Genomic DNA, 18,111 nt, shown 5'->3' with positions numbered 1-18,111 from the left:
AAAAAAAAGGAAGAACCAAGAACAATAAAAACAAAGTCAGTGAACTCCATGTAGTGGAGTCAGAAAACCTAATTTTTAAGGGTGGCTGCTATGGTCATCCAGCAAACGTGTTTCTATCGAAAAAGCTTATATTACATTCTAGATGCTGCCACTCCAATGGGCCCTTCAGAGGAAGACTGACTGATGGCCTTGGCCTTCTTTCATGGCTGAGTGGATCAGGGTGAGACCTAGCCCGGGGGCAGGTATTCTATATGGCAGCAGCTCTTAAATCTTAATGCACAAAAGAATCACCCAGAAAATTTGCTAAAATACAGTTTTCGAGGATGCATGCTCTGAGATTGGAATCCAGTAGGTCAGCGTGTAGCCATGTATGTGTATTTCTCTCAAGCTCCTCTGTTGTGATGCCGATGTTGCTGGTGCCCAGGACAGGTTGCCAGCATTGTGCTTAGCAGCTGTTATTTCTGCCATGGCAGGGATGCTGAGGTATCCAGCATAACCAGAAGGGTGCCAGGCCACAGGAACTGCTCAATTAAATATTTGTTGACTACACAGTTCTCTCATAAGGAGTTGCACTATTTATTCATAGCCAGTTAGCAGATAAGACAAAGACCAAAAACACAAATACAGAAGGTGGTAGAAGCCATGAAGAAGAAGCCATAAGACAACAAAAGGCATAGGCTTGCATGTAGCCATATATGAGTCAAACTTTAGAGAGAAAAGGGAAATTCATCAGCAGTGTCTAGGGTAGTAAAAGCAAAGCCTAAGGTTCATTGACTTTCCTATAAACAGCAAATTCTGGAGAGCATGTGAAGAAAAGGGAACCCTCCCACACTACTGGTGGGGAAGTAAATTGATACAGCTACTATGAAGAACAGTATAGAGCTTCCTCAAAAAGCTAAAAATAGAGCCACCATATGATCTAGCAATTCCACTCCTGGGCATGTGCTATGCTCAGTCGCTCAGTCATGTCCAACTCTTTGTGACCTCATGGATAGTAGCCTGACAGGCTCCTCTGTCCATGCAGATTCTACAGGCAAGAATACTGGAGTGGTAACGATAACCCTATATGCAAGACAGCAAAAGAGACACACGTGTACAGAACAGTCTTTTGGACTCTGTGGGAGAAGGCGAGGGTGGGATGACTGGAGAGAATAGCATTGAAACATGTATATTATCATATGTGAAACCGATCACCAGTCCAGGTTCAATGCATGAGACAGGGTGCTCAGGGCTGGTGCACTGGGATGACCCAGAGGGATGGGATGGGGAGGGAGGTAGGAAGAAGTTCAGGACAGGGAACACATGTACACCCATGGCTGATTCATGTCAATGTATGGCAAAACCACTACAATATTCTAAAGTGCTGCTGCTGCTAAGTCACTTCAGTCGTGTCCAACTCTGTGCGACCCTGTAGATGGCAGCCCACCAGGCTCCCCTGTCCCTGGGATTCTCCAGGCAAGAACACTGGAGTGGGTTGCCATTTCCTTCTCCAATGCATGAAAGTGAAAAGTGAAAGTGAAGTCGCTCAGTTGTGTCCAACTCTTAGCGACCCCATGGACTGCAGCCTACCAGGCTCCTCCATCCATGGGATTTTCCAAGCAAGAGTACTGGAGTGGGGTGCCATTGCCTTCTCCATATTCTAAAGTAATTAACCTCCAATTAAAATAAATAAATTAAAAAAAAAAGAATACTGGAGTGGGTTGCCATGCCTTCCTCCATGGGATCTTCCCAACCCAGGGATTGAACCCAGGTCTCCCACATTGCAGGCTGATTCTTTACCATCTGAACCACCAGGGAAGCCCAAGAATACTGCAGTGGGTAGCCTATCTCTTTTCCAGGGGATCTTCCTGACCCAGGAATCAAACCAGGTCTCCTGCATCGCAGGCGGATTCTTTACCAGCTGGATGAAACTATAATTCGAAAAGATGCATGCATCTCTAAGTTCATAGCAGCACTATTCACAGTGGAGGCACCCTAAATGTCCATCAACAGATGAATGGATAATATGGTATATATACAATGAAATATTACTCAGCCATTAAAAAAGAATGAACTAATGCCACTTGTAGCATCATGGATGGACCTAGAATTATCATACTAAGTGAAGTAAGTCAGAGAGAGAAAAACAAATACCATATGATATCATTTATACGTGGAATCTAAAATGTGACACAGATGAACTCATTGACAAAAACCGTCTCGCAAATATTAAAAAATAGACTTGTGGGGAGGGATGGATTGGAAGTTTGGGATTAGCAGATGCTATTATATACAGAAGAGATAAACAACAAGGTCCTCCTGTATAGCACAGAGAACTATATTCAACATCACATAAGAACCATAATGGAAAAGAATATGGAACAGATACACACACACACACACATATATATACATACATAACTGAATCACTTTGCTCTACTCATATAAAAGTGTAAATCAAGTATGTGCTGTGTGCTGCGTTTAGTCACTCAGTCGTGTCCACTCTTTGTGACCCCGTGCACTGTTGCCCACCAGGCTGCTCTGTCCATGGGATTCTCCAGGCAAGAATATTGGAGTGGGTTGCCATGCCCTCCTCCAGGGCATCTTCCCAGCCCAGGGATTGAACCCAGGTCGCCCATATTGCAACCAGATTCTTCACCATCTGAGCCACCAGGGAAGCCCAAGAATACAGGAGTAGATAGCTTATCCCTTCTCCAGGGGAACTTCCCAACCCAGGAATTGAACTGGGATTTCCTGCACTGCAGGTAGATTCTTTACCAGCTGAGCTACCTGGGAAGTCCAAATCAACTATATGTTAATAAACATTTTTAAATTAAAAGAAAACAATGACAAGGTGGAAAGAGGAGCAGATCTCATAATTACATGAAGCAAAAACTTTGATCCACACCTTTTGCCTTATAGATATTTAGCCCCTGATTTCACTGATCGTGAGAAGGAACCGGCCCTTTTATTTGGGTTTCTTTTAAAACAAAGCTTCTCAGAAGACATTTATTGACTGAATTTAGTTCCTTTCCTCCCTCTCAATTTTCATCCCCCTCAAATATGGCTTCTTTCCTCATCACTCCTCTACAATGATTGACAATCCACAGGGCACTTTTAGGGCCCCACCTTCTCACACCCCCCAGTAGCCTTCAGGCACAAGTGGCTATGCCATCATTTTGAACGCTATCCGTTCTCAATGTGGGTGGCACCAGTTTTTCTAATCTCCCACCCAAATCATCTGGCCACTCTTTCTCCTAACCTGGTCCTCATATTCTTCTTACCATGTTGAATCTGCCAGGACTCAGGCCTGGACCACTTCTCACTCCACACCATCTCCCTAAATGATGGCCTAAGTCCCATGACCTGCAAACCCAATGACTGCCGAGGACATCCTAAAGTCACTGATGTTCTGACCTCAGGTTGATACATTCAAGTGTGTTCTCAGCCACTCCATTTGTCTACTAGGCATCTCACACTTAACATATTGAAACAGAATTCTTTTTTTTAAATTTTTAATTGGAGGATAATTGCTTTACAATGTTGTTTTGATTTCTGCTGTACAACAGTGTGAATCAGCAGTAAGTATACATATATCCCCTCCATCTTGAGCTTCCCTCCCATCTCCCCTATCCCACTCCTCTAGGTCATCACAGAGTACTGAGCTGAGCTCCCTGTGCACTGATCCTTCATTGCTGCATGCAGGCTTTCTCTAGCTGTGGAGAGTGGGGGCTTCTCTCCAGTTGCGGCGTGCAGGCTTCTCATTGCAATGGCTTCTTTTGTAGTGAAGCACGGGCTCTAGGCTGGTGGTCTCAGTAGTTGTGGCACCCAGGCTTAGTTGCCCCAAGGCATGTGGGATCTTCCTGGACCAAGGACGGAAACTGTGTCTCCCACATTGGCAGGTAGATTCTTAACCACTGGACCACCACGTATCTTAACCACTGGATACGTATTGCTGGGTAGATCAAGCAAAACCATGAGGTAGCATACCATTGTATTACATTTTTATTCTCCAGAAGAGAAAGACTATTCTACTCATATTTGTATCATTAGCATCTGGTATAAAGTTACTGGCCCATGAATGTGTGTTGAATTGAATTGCTATTATTATTTGCCCACAGAAAGATCAAAGCAAAAGTTGACGGCAGCTCCCCAGTCCACAGTTAATGCTCCTACCCATCTGTCTCAAAAAGATGCTTTGACTTGATCATAAGGTTTGGAGATCTTAAAGTCAGCATGTTTGGGGTGAATCAATACATTTACAGCCCAGGGCAAAAGGGCTTTTCTGTGGATATTTTTTTGCTCTGAACAAGTTTGTTTCTTACCTGTTTGTTTTATCTCTGGAAAGGCATCTGAGGTTTATCAATAAAGGCGATGTTCATTACTTGGAGGCTTAGCCAGCAAAAGAAAATAGCTGTAGATTATTAGAAGTCTGTTTTCACCCAAAGACGTCAAATATTTAGATCTCATGAACAACAACGGTTAAAGCTAAGTTATACAAGGATGGGGAGTTGATGCCCAAAGCTGGTCCGTGGGTGTGGGCAACGTAAGGATACTCACATGTGTCCAATAAGCTAACCCCCATGACGCGCCAAGGCACATGTGAGAGTAACCCATATAGATTCAGTCTACACAGCCCATCTATGGTTCCCCGATCTGGTTCATAGCCTGGCGTGATTAGAAAGTGTGATAACATGCTGCGTGTTTACTGAGCCCCTACTATCTGCCAGAACCAAGCGGGGCATCTTCTCAGCTTATTTAACCCCTATCTAGGAGGCACTGTTATCTCTTTTTAGAGATGTGGAATTGGAAGTTCAAGTAGGTTAACCTACCCAAGATCACAAAATTGGCCAGTAATGAATGGCTGTGGTACCCATGTTGAAGAATGGATTCCAAGAACAACACACCAACAACAAAGGATGCAGTACGCTTGACACATGTGCATTTCAGAGACTCTGATGCCCCATGGAGTATCAAATAGCCTACTGCTTTCTTCTTGAGCCGGCATGGCCATATCTCAGCACACAGCACGATACTGCTGAAGGAGTGTGTGATTTGGACTCGACATCTCGATTTGAGTTCTTCTGCTACTGACAACCTATGTGCTGCCAAGAGATGTGCCCCTCTCCACCTCTGATCAGGTGATCACATGCTCAGTGTTTGTCTGTCCAATAACAGACCCAGAATGAATGATATTTCCACTTTTTCTCCTTCCTGCTTCAAGGAAGGAAAGATCACTATGATGTTTACCCTAAAAAGCAACACTAATAACTTCTCTTTCTTTTTTTTTTAACATGTCAGGCACCTAGCTAAGCCCTGGAGAGGTTAAATAGTTTACCCAATCTTAGTAATCTATCTGCAATGCAGGAGACCTGGGTTCTATCCCTGGGTCGGGAAGATCCCCTGGAGAAGGGAATGGCTACCCACTCCAGTATTCTTGCCTGGAGAATTGGACAGAGGAGCCTGGCCAGCTACAGTCCATGGGGTTACAAAGAGTTGGACACAACTGAGTGACTAACAACAATGACAACAACAAAATCTTAGTAATGGGGCAGGACTCTGACTTGAACCCTAGCCTATTTTAAGCTGGAGCACAAACTATAGAACTGCCATGCTACACTTCCTCTCTCCCTGCACTCCAAAACAATAAGTACTGAGAAAGCATACACTTTTTTTGTTCATCTGTGTTTTTCACAATAATATTCCCTAACCGGGCATTCTGTTTATGCATAATCACCAGGAAAATGTAAAGGTAGAAAGATCAGGAGACATCAGCTCAAGCTGTGTAAAAATCAGCCAGCCCGATCTGTTATCACAATGGACAGGAAATTACTAGAAGTTCAATATCATCTGTGGGGGTCTACTTTGGGCATTATGTTACCTTTAAAAGTATCTTTAGAACTCCAAACACATCCACAGACATTAAGGACTTGAAATTTTCATGACATGATTGTATTTTCCTCGACAACTCCTCCTGCATAAAGAAGAAGGAAAGGGCCCAGAAACGGAGAGAAGAGACCAATAATTCTGTTACTTTTAAAACAGAATTGAGAAGCAGGTGCATTATGCACTTCTCACTCCAGGCTAGGCTCTCCTCTCCTCGCTGTGTCTTTGGAAGAGCAGCAAAGCAGATCGATCTGGCTCAGAGGTGGTGCTCTTCACAGAACCTATTCCAGGCATCTTGCAGGGCTACTGAATACTTGAAGGATCCAGGCTTCCATGGGGAGAACACAAAGAAGAATGAAACATGCCGTGCTTTAGAGCAGCGGTTCTCAACCATGGGCTATTTTGCACCCCAGAGGACATCTGACAATATCTGGGATCATTCTTGGTTGTCATAGCTAGGGGAAAGGATGTTCCTGGCAGCTCGTGGAGAGACGCAAATAAATATGCTGCAATGCACAAGATGGCCCTCACAAGGAAGAGTGATCTGGCTGAAATGTCAACAGTTCAAGTGGCTCAGTGGTAAAGCATCCACCTGTAAATGCAGGAGACACGGGTTCAATCCCTGGGTCAGGAAGATCCCCTGCAGAAGGAAATGGCAACCCACTCCAGTATTCTTACTTGGGAAATCCCATGGTCAGAGGAGGCTGGCAGGCCACAGTCCATGGGGCTGCATAACAGTCAGACACAAATTAGCAACTAAACAACTATAATGTCAACAATGCCCAAATCAAGAGACCCTGATTTAAGGAAGTGTCTCTGTGTTTTAATTAGAAAAAAAAAAAAAAAAATATATATATATATATATAATTGGAAAAACAAGTTACCGTCAGCCTGTCAATGAAATGGTCTTTGTAAAACATACTCCTTTCGATTACTTCCTGAAGAGACTCCACGGCTCCCTGCCTCAGCCTTACAGGGTGGTCTAAAGCCCTCAGCAGAGTGTGCAAGAGTCTTCACCACCCTGACTGGCTACCTTCTCTGTCTCATGTCCTATCCCGATAAGAGCCAGATGAGCTGGGCTTCCTGCCATCTCCCAGGATCGTCGCGAACGTGCACTACCCCCCATGTCTCTGCGCACCACTCTCCCTCAGCGTGGGAGTCCTTTCATCTCTGCTCCACCTCACAAAACTCGATTCATCCCTCAAGGCTTCGTGACGTCACCTTCCCCACCTTTCTGAAAACCCTTTTCACCAAAGCTCATGGACCAAGAGATCAGCATTACCTGGGGATTTATTAGAAAATTAGAATCTCAGGCCCTCATCCCAGATCTAGTGAATCAGAATCTGCCATTCAGCAAGACCCTGGGTGCTCTATTTATACATTTAAGTGCAAGAGAACTGTTCTAGGGAATGTGAGCTGTCAGCCACATCCTCTACACTCCTCTGTCCATCGGAGTTTCCAGGCAAGAATACTGGAGTGGTTTGCCATTTCCTCCTCCCAGGAATCTTCCTGACTCAGGGATTGAACCCACAACTCTTGCATCTCCTGCATTAGCACCGCGCCATCTAGAAAGTCTGTCTATTTTATTTACCTTTGTATCACTGACATCAAAATACAAGGGACACAGAAAAGAAAACCAATGTATGACTCCTTAACAATGAATAGCCTACCCATCCATTCCTCCTCCATCCCCGCTGGATAAAAATCCTACATCCTCCTGCAGACTGCTGAGCCCAGCCACAGGCATATGAGGACACCCTCTGCAACCCACCCGGTGGTTGCTGCTGCTGTTCAGTCATCAAGTCATGTCCGACTCTGAGATCGTGTGGACTCCAGCACACCAGGCTTTCCTGTCCTTCACTATCTCCTGGAGTTTGCTCAAATGCACGTCCATTGAGTGGGTGATGCCATCCAAACAGCTCATTCTCTGCTGCCCCTTCTCCTCCTGCCTTCAATCTCTCCCAGCATCTGGGTCTTTTCCAATAAGTCAGCTCTTCGTATCAGGTCGCCAGCTCTTCACTTCAACTTTAGCAAAAGTCCTTCCAATGAATATTCAGGGTTGACTTCCTTTAGGATGGACTGGTTTGATCTCTGTGCTGTCCAAGGGACTCTCAAGAGTCTTCTCCAACACAATTGGAAATCATCAGTTCTTTGGCATTCAGCCTTCTTTATGGTCCAACTCTCACATCACACACATGACTACTGGAAAAAACAAAGCTTTGACTATACGGACTTTTATCAGCAAAGTGATGTCTCTGTTTTTTAATATGCTGTCTAGATTTGTCATGATTTTCCTTCCAAGGAAAAAGTGCAATACTTAGAATTAATAAGATGCAGAACCCACTCTGTAAAAGCTCACTGAAACTTACTGTGTACCAAGCCCTGTGCTTGGCAGTGGAGACATAATACTAAAGAAAATACACCTGAAGAGCACTCACACCAGAGTTTAGCTGAGTTACCAATCTGCACATGCATGTGAGAAACCAAGAGACCTAATTCAGGGAGGGGACCCTTTGAAAGGATTAGCTGGAACCACATATGTCAATCAAGGTCAAAACAGTGCCTATCCCATCAGCAAGACCAGAAAATGATTATGGAGTACTGGGTGGAAAACTCAGAGAGTCTACCCTCAATAGTGTGGACTAGGTAGCTCTCAGGTAAACAATGTTTTAAATATTCAACTATCCAAAAAATTTAGTAGAGACATGGAAGACATAAAAACATAAATCACATTTCTAGCAAGGAAAACTACAATGTCTAAGATCAAAATTACACTGGAGTGGATTAATGGAAGATTTTATATCAGTGAAGAAAAGATCAGTGAACTTGAAGGCATAGGAATAGACAACCCAAAATGAAACACAGAGAGGGAAAAAGTACAAGAAAAAAATCACTGACCTGTGGGTCAAATTCAAGTAATCTAATATATGTGTCATTTTAGTTCCCCAAGTCAGGTGGACAGAAAAACACTTGGAAAAATAGTGGCTGAAAGGTTTCCAAATTTGATGAAAGTTGTAGACCTAGAGAACTGGGGCATCCTGGAAATCCCTAGCAAAGGAATAAAGAGCCCTGGAAATGGAAGGAAGGAGGGAGGGAGGGAGGGCAGGAGGGAGAAAGGGAGAAAGAAGCAGGGAGGGGGAGGGAGGGAAGAAGAAAGAAGCAAGGAAGGAAGGAAACACCTGGTCCCTAGTTACTGGGAGCTAATATTCTGGAGAGGAGATCAGCAATGAACAAAGCATCTTAGGGCTGTCTTAGGTGGAGCTTACCTTCCTATAAGGGATAAAGGCTCTCTTCCCTCCCTTATCCTCATCTCCTGCTCCCCAGTCCCTGGCAGAGTCCAGAGAAGGTGGACAGGGTTGGAATTCTTCAGACCAGATACTGGAGTGGATAGCCTTTCCCTTCTCCAGGGGATCTTCCCAACCCAGGGATCGAACCCAGGTCTCCCACATTGCAGGCGGATTCTTTACCGGCTGAGCCACAAGGGAAGATGGTGATGGGCCTTATCTTCTTTGCGTGACTGGTGCTTACTTTCCGAGCTGGATCTGAGATCTTCTCAATCAACAGCCCTCTTAGCCAAGACCTAGACCCCCCTTTCTAGGCTCCTTAGAAGGCTAGACCATGCTTTCCCAAGCCCCATCTTTTACCTGTTTCCTGCTGCATTTAGACAGGTGGCTCTCCCTCACTCATTCATGCACTTACTTGGTATATTTATTTTGAGTCCTTCTTTATGTAAAGTCCTGGAGACAGAGAGGTGAATAAAACAGATATAAAACAAAACCAAACCCTGTCCACCTTCTCTGGACTCTGCAAGGGACCGGGAAACAGGAGATGGGGATAAGGGAGGAAAGAACGCTCAGGTAAGCTCCACCTAAGACAGCCCTAAGATGCCCCACCTGCCCAGAGACCCATCTCCAGGGCACTCAGACCTTCCCACCGCCCCTTCCAGTCTACCGTGGTAATCCCCATTTCTGCACACCCCCTAAATAAATGGGGTGGTGTTTTCTAGTAATTCGGCTTGTGTGATTCTTTAAGGAGCTATCGGGCATGGAAAGCGCCCGGACGGAGCAGCCTCCTGTGACTGATAATACCTGTCTGGGTTCCTCTGTCTCAAGGAGATTCATTCTGTAATTTCTGGGGCCTCAGAGGGAATGTCTTTGTATTTCTCAATACAATAAAATACAGTCACTATTCATTGGCTCTAACAGCTCCACTATCAAAGGGTCCAATATTATTACCAGGCATTAAGTTTCCTACAATTATTTTGTTTTATTCTCTATTTTGGTGAGATAAGCCATGCAGAATGGGCAAGTTGGGGCATCATTTGCAATTTGTTTGTGAGCTCAACAGAGCTCCATCTCCAGCCCAGAGCCTTATCTAAACTTCTTCCTGGGCTTTCTCACTGGACCTCTTCTGTGCCTTCTATTTAGTAAGAATATTATAATAATGTTCTATCCCAGGGGTCAGCAAACTATGGCCTGCGGCAATTCTGGCTGCTTCTGCAAATATAATTTTCCTGGAAAATGGCCACATCTGTTTGTTTACGTATGGCTTGTGCTGCTTTCATGATAAAACAGCAGGGCTGACTAACTGCAACAGAGATCTCGGGCCGGTAAGCCTAAAATATTTACTATCAGACCTTTTTCAGGAAAAGATTGCCAATCCTTGTGCAACAGCTTAGGTTTCTAGTGTATAAGTCCTGTGCAAAAGTCCTTTATGTGGTCTGCGTCTTTTAATCCAGGGGTCGCCAACCTCCGAGTGTGTGCGTGCTTGTGTGCTAACTCACTTCAATTGTGTCTGATTCTTTGCAACCCTACAAAGTTGCAAAAACTGTAGCCTGGTGGGCTACAGTCCCCCAGGCTCCTCGGTCCATGTGATTCTCCAGGCAGGAATACTAGAGTGGGTTTCCATGCCCTCCTCCAGGGGATCTTCCTAATCCAGGGATCAAACCTGCATCTTCTTTACCACTAGTGAAGTCGACTATATTGACAGGCGACTTCTTTACCACTACTGCCACCCGGGAAGCCCTGCCATGGACCAGGACTGGAGTCAGATCAGTGGTGGCATTAGATTAGAAATAAAGTGCACGACAAATGTAATGCTCTTGAATCTTCCTGAAACCAGCCCCCCAACCCCTAGTCCGTGGAAAATTTGTCTTCCACGAAATCGGTTCCTAGCACCAAAAAGGTTGAGGACCACTGCTTTAGGCCACCTAAGAGCCCAGTTTACAGATGAGACTCTCAAGGCTGAGAAGTGATGGCCTCAGGGTCCCAGAAGTGCTAAATAGAAGAGACAGGATCCAAGCCTTTGCTGCATCAGCTGTGTCTGACTGACACATCCACACGCCTCTTGAGATCTGAACTTGCACTGACCCTCACCAGCTAAGGGACCCTGTCAAACAAGGCAACTAAATTACTTTGTCTCACTCTGCACATTAGTTCAAAGAGGCCCCTGATAAAACCTAGCCAGCTGTTTGGAGAGTTGGATGAGGTACAGTAGGTAGAAACACACTGAGTCTTGGTTAAACATTCCAGCTTCCCAGGTGACATGTCCATCTGCAGATAGCAGGCTGTGTTCCCTGATGCTCTCCAGCTGGACACAGCCTGATAAGGCTCCTCTACTCCTTCACTTCTCAAAGCGTGGCCTGCAGACCACCTAGGAGCATGCCAGAAATGCAGAATCTCGGGCCCCACCCCAGACTTACTGATCCAGGATCTGCTGGCCAACAGGATCTCCAGTGACTTGGTGGGAATTCGAATTCTCTTTTTTAACCCACACCCTGCTGAAATCCTGATGATAATGCTGTCAGCCTCAGCCAGTGTCACGGACTGGAGCATCTCCACAATGTCACCACACTGGCCAAATGGACTTTTGTCTCAGCTTCCTCTCTTTAATCCTTTCCAAAAAGGGCACTGCAGTCTGTCTCCGAAGATGACATGGTTGGGTTCTGATGCCTTCCTGGGGCCTTGTGGGTCTCTTCTAAGAATTCACCCCTTTACACCTCTTCTGATCTCTTCCATACCTGCTGTACTGTGGTTCCCGAAACTTAAATGACAACACACTCCTGGCATTGAGTATTATACTCCATCATGCTGGGGTGAGACAGGCCCCCTGGACACTGGTAGAGAAGAGCTGATGCTATCTCCCTACTTTCTTGACCTTGAGGGCTTATCCTCACCCTGGCTCATATTCCTGATGCCCTAGCAGCCTCATGCCTGGGATGTGACACTCAGGAATTCCTCATGGGCAATGCAAAGGATATACGCCTTCACCTTAGGGTGGGCTGCCTCATCCATGAGGCTCTGGAATGCGCCTCACAGAGCCCCAGCTTCCAGCACGAGGCCCAGCAAATAGCATACCCTCATTCATGCCCTGATGATTAACCAACCAACCTCCAGAATCTATGAATCCCAAAGCTGTATTTCTGACTGCAGGCCTGCCATTCCTTGCCTCCTCCATCTATCTCTCTCAAGCATATAAGAAACAAAGGAGACTTCCCTAGCAGTCCAGTGCTTAAGACTCCCATGCTTCCAGTGCAGAGGGCATGGATTCGACCTGTGGTCAGAGAAGATCTCACATGCTGTATGGTGCAGCCAAAAAAATAAATAAAAAATAAACTAGGAGACGTCACTGCTGGTCCAGTAGTTGGGAATATGCCTTCCAATGCAGAGGATATGGGTTCAATTTGTGGTTCGGGAACTACGATTCCACATGCTGCAGGGTAACTAAGCCTGCATGCCGCAACTATTGAGCCCGTGTGCTGCAAATAAGACCTGACATAGCTAAATAAATAAACATCAAAAATAATTTAATTAATTGATGTTTTCAAATTGTGGTGCTGGAGAAGACTCTTGAGAGCCCCTTGGACTGCAAGGAGATCAAATCAGTCCATCCTAAAGGAAATCATTGGAAGGAATATTCATTGGAAGGACTGATGCTGAAGCTGAAGCTCCAATACTTTGGCTACCTGATGGGAAGAACTGACTCACTGGAAAAGACCCTGATGCTGGGAAAGATTGAAGGCAGGAGGAGAAGGGGACGATAGAGGATGAGATGGTTAGATGGCATCACTGACTCAGTGGACATGAGTTTGACCAAACTCAGGGAGAGAGTGAAGGACAGAGAAGCCTGGCATGCTGCAGTCCATGGGATTGCAGCATAGTGACTAACACTTTTACTTTCATAAGGCCCACAGACTAGCCTGCCAGGCTTCTCTGTCCATGGGGACTTTTCAGGCAAGAATATTTGAGTGGGTTGCCATTCCCTTCTCCAGGGGATCTTCCCAACCCAGGGATAGAAACTAGGTCTCCTGCATTGCAGGAAGATTCTTTTTTTTTTTTTAATCTATTTATTTATTTTAATTGGAGGCTAATTACTTTACAATATTGTGGTGGTTTTTGCCACACATCGACATGAATCAGCCACAGGTGTACATGTGTCCCAGGTTCTTTACCATCTGAGCCACCAGAGAAGCCTGATGCATGCCTCTTGGTGTGGCAAAAAAAGTAAATAAAGTAAATAAATTAAAAATAAATTAAAATAAAATAATGAATGTGAGTTAGCACTACAGCCAAGTGAAACCAGAAAACACATCACCCTATGAACTTGACCTCATCCCTGCCCTGTCATCTGGTATCTCAGCTTCCCAGGGACTCAGCAGTGGCGAATGATACCAGGTCCAAGTACCCCCAGCCAGGCTGAGCCCACACTGTTTGCCAACCTCCTAAAATCAGTCAGATGTTCCGGTGCAGATGCCAGCCGGTTTCTCATCTCTCTCCCCACACCTATGATTCATCCTCCTCCTCCCCTCTTCTATCACAAACACACATCTGTTCCGACTTAGGATAACTAAAGGAAAATTAAATGAATCTGTTTTGTGTGCCTCCAAGGTTATTTATAGAAGACTTTAATACAGGCTGATACAAAAAGAAAGAAAGAAAGAGCAAAATAAAAATAAGTTATCTCCTCGGGAAGCCAAGCAAAGTTCAAGGAAGAGAAAAATAAGTCATGTCCTTCGGGCTGATGAAGCTGTATGCGTCTTTGGCTTATCACAGCCTTTCTTCCAGGTCCTGAGAAAATCAATGAGGCCTGTTGGATTTGGAGGGATCAATATTTAAAAGACGCGCTTTGCAATGCAGAACATGTGCGCGGTGTGTGTGTTTCCAGGGGCCGCGTGCTGACAGAACCATCGTAATCCAGCCCAGGGAGGAGTGTAAATATTGACTGTGGGGATAAGGGCATCATAGGTCCTTCTCCGCACTGTCCCTTCAACTCAGCACACTCTGTGCTGTGGTGGTGGCCGGTGGCCCAGGCTTTGGGTCATTGATAAACTTCAGTTTTCTTTAGTCCCTGCTTGTGAGGACATCTTTCAGAAATCAGCCAGAGATGAGATTTTATAATATTTTTTACTAGATTATAACCTATAAAAATGTTGAATAACTATGCTGTACACCTGAAACTAGTACAATATTTTAAGTCAATTATAAATCAATACAATTAGGTGAAAATGCTATTAGGGTCCTGCATAGCCATGGGGACCCAGTATATTGTTTCCAAAGAAGCACTTTCTGAAGTGCCATGTTAGTGAATGAAAACACAGCATCGCTTCTTTTTTTTCTCATGGTGGGAGATACAAAACTAGCCAGAAATGGTGTTTGTGTGACATTAAAAAACACAAAGACATGGTTCCTGGACATGAACAGGAAGAGATGGTGCCTGGAACCCTACAAAGAACCTTCATGTCCAACTCTGTGCGACCCCAGAGACGGCAGCCCACCAGGCTCACCCGTCCCTGGGATTCTCCAGGCAAGAACACTGGAGTGGGTTGACATTTCCTTCTCCAATGCATGAAAGTGAAAAGTGAAAGTGAAGTCACTCAGTCGTGTCCGACTCTTTGCGACCCCATGGACTGCAGCCTACCAGGCTCCTCCATCCATGGGATTTGCCAGGCAAGAGTACTGGAGTGGGGTGCCATTGCCTTCTCCGTCATGAACAATACCAGACAATAAACAAATATGTAAGTACCTCTTCTAGAAAGAGAGAAAGAGAGAGAAAGACAAAAATAAAGAGAAAGAAAGAGGTGGGGAGGAAGGAAGGAAGAAGAAAAGAAAAAGAGGTGAGAGAGAAAACTATAGGCTTCAGAGCAAATGACCAGAAGGGCTAGGCCAACATTACTTTTAATCTGGGCAAGTAGGTACCATATCCACCCCAGACACTTTTCACTCACTCCCCTCCCTGCCTGCACCCCCAGAACCATCCTCTGCTCACCAAACTTCCCTCCTGTCTGCTAGAACCAGTCCCCAGGTCCAGCTTCTCCACCTCTCCAGTACGGTCTTGGTTTAACCTGTCTGCCATCTTCCACACAATCACCAGCAGACCCTTTATGAAGACAGGCATCTTACTGTGTTTTTCTAGAGCCTGAAATCGAACACTTTTGGCAGTTCGTTAGGAATCGATTTGATTTTACCTTCGTCAGGAGCTTTCCCCAAACACACGTCCCCGACACCATCACGTAACATGTCCTGTGGTTTCACACCTCCACACAGTTGCTAAGTAAACAACTAGCTGTGGAAGTGCTCTTGCAGGGCCTTCGCTGTCTTCTCATTTCCTGATTTTCTGCGGCAGGTATAAATGTGTGTTGTTTTTTTTTTCTGTGATCCCACAGGATCCCTCCGCTTCAGTATTTACATAATAATATTATCACAGTATTAACATTATATTTCATATTGTCTGTTTACCTGTTTCACTGTCTTCCCCACTGGAATACAACCTCTCTGAAGACAGTGATTTTGTCATGTTTATGGCTGTAACCCCAGCACCCTAGGATTACTTCCTGGCACATAATAATCCCTTAAAATACATTTGTTGAATGAATGAATCCCTGAAAGTCTACCCCTGCCCCCAGGGGGATGAAGGGATAGACTGTGAGTTCACTGAAGTCAGAATTTCTCATTCATTTCATATTCTGGGTACAGGGTCTGGCACAGGGTAGGACTTCAAAAATAATGTTTGGCTGAATGGAACTGGCTTGAAAAGGAACTTTGCAGAGGGGAACTTACCAACGGGGTCCTCAGAACTGCTTCTCCATCTCTTTGTACAAAGCCAGATTAAAAGCTAAAAACTGAGACTGCCTTCCACACAAAGAGAAGGAAGTCTTCAGTGAGACTCAAGGACAAAAGATCCCCAAGTCTCAACACCCCAAATTGGCAATTATGCTTCTCAGGCTTCACAATTCTATTTATGAACATAAATCCTCACCTTATCTCGAGGAAACATACTGCAATGTCAACTCGATTTTCAAAGACCTTTATAATCGCCACAACTTTGATATATACATTTTATTGTGGCACCATTTGCACTGCTAAAGTTAAGGTTGAGTCAGCACTTCTAGAAGGAAATCCATGTTCTGGGGATTTATAACTCAGCCATAAACACTTAGCTTTGGCTCTGGTGATAAAGAAAACAAAATCTGCCCCAATGTGCAAAGATGTGTAAGTGAACCCAATGAATTCAAGGAGAAACCATGGATGCCCCTTTTTGGAGGTCTAATTCTAAATCAATATGAAGGAGAAAATATCATTAATGAGGAATATAAGCTTCTTCCATTTCTAAAAAAGCAGAATCCAGTACATATGTGTGCTCAATTATGTGGACACCCTAACTCCTAATTAGTTATAGCCCTTTCACCCCACACCCAGGTGGTCACCATATCCTAGTGGGTCTATCTGTGAATCAGCTGGAAATCTTGCTGGCATGCAAGCCTCAGTTTGAGCCTGAAAGTATGTACTTCAGGGTTTTTTTTTGGTTGAGTGGCATCTTAGTTCTTAGTTCTCTGACCAGGGATCAAACCAGTGCCCTCTGCAGTAGAAGCACAGAGTCTTAACCAGTGGACCACCTGGGAAGTCCTGAGTGCATTTCTAACAAGATCCCAGGCCTTGTAGATGTTGCTGCCCCAAGGACCAGTCTTAGTGAAGACCAGTATTAGAGCCTCCAATCTGTCCTTGTGCTTCGCAGGTGGTGCTAGTGCTAAAGAACCTACCTGCCAATGCAGGAGACCTTAGAGATGCGAGTTCGATCCCTGGATTGGAAAGATGTCCTGGAGGAGGGCATGACAACCCACTCTAGTATTCTTGCCCAGAGGATCCCATGGACAGAGGAGCCCCATGGGCAGGCTTATAGTCCATAAGGTCACAAAGGATTGGACATGACTGACACTACTTAACAATATGTCCCCACCTTTGCACTACCCCCTTCCTTAATGCAGACCCTTCTCATTTCACATCCGGTCCATTTAACACCTGTCGCTCTATCTACTTTTCTGCAGCCCCATCTGCCTTTATTTTATTTCATCCTTCCTTATGCCACCAAGGAAGTTTTAGAGGAAAAACCAAAATCATATCACTTCCCAGCTTAAAACATTTTATCAGTCCACATTACCTTCCCAACATTATTAGGCCAGAATTTCTTAGCCATCCCCAGCCACGCTCCCCATCTCCCCCACAGAGAGGGTGATTCATTCTTTTCCTGGTCCTACCACTTCCCACACTCTGCCATTAAATCTGTCAGAGTTTCTAATTATTGACCCATGTGTCTGTCAACCTCGACTGACTGCGAGGTCTCAAAAGGCAGGAAGCACATTTTACTCAGCTCAGGGCCTGCCAGTCAATAGGAGTTCAATACGTGTTGGATGACAGGAGGAATTAATAAATTAGGGGGTTTATAATAAGAGCTATCATTTATTGAGCACTGCCTGTTTACCAGGCACTGTGCAATAGGCTTTACATTTATTAAGCCATGGGCTTCCCTGGTGGCTCAGCAGTAAAGAATCCACCTGCCAATGTAGGAGATGCAGGTTTGATCCCGGAGTCAGGAAGATCCCCTGGAGGAGGGCATGGTAACCCATTCCAGTATTGTTGCCTGGGAAAGCCCATGGACAGAGGAGCCTGGCGGGCTACAGTCAATGGAGTCGGACACAACTTAGAGGCTAAACAACAGCAACAAATGCTTGGAAAAACCCTGAGAGTTAAATACAGTGCAGTCTACACTAGGCAGGAGAAGGCTGAGGCTCAGAGAAGCTACATAACCATCCCAAAGATGCACAGCTACTAAGGGCAAAACTGAATCCAAACTCACTTTGATTAAAATTCCAAAGTTCTTTCCCTTAATTGCCAAGCTATCATCAAGGACCGATGGCACAGACAAGTGAAGACAGGAATGAAGTCATGAATGACTTCCGTTATTCATTCTGTT

General features: G+C 45.0%; 1 protein-coding gene across 1 annotated transcript in view; it reads right to left on the bottom strand.

Annotated features, from left to right (window-relative positions):
* Nucleotides 1-18,111, bottom strand: part of HS3ST4 (heparan sulfate-glucosamine 3-sulfotransferase 4) — a 496,951-nt gene that overhangs the window by 217,643 nt on the left and 261,197 nt on the right. The gene's annotated exons all lie outside the window — the stretch shown is intronic.

This window comes from Bubalus kerabau, chromosome 23 (genome assembly GCF_029407905.1).
Source record: "Bubalus kerabau isolate K-KA32 ecotype Philippines breed swamp buffalo chromosome 23, PCC_UOA_SB_1v2, whole genome shotgun sequence".
In the NCBI taxonomy this organism is placed as follows: domain Eukaryota; kingdom Metazoa; phylum Chordata; class Mammalia; order Artiodactyla; family Bovidae; genus Bubalus; species Bubalus kerabau.
This window is presented reverse-complemented; position numbering and strand designations above follow the sequence as displayed.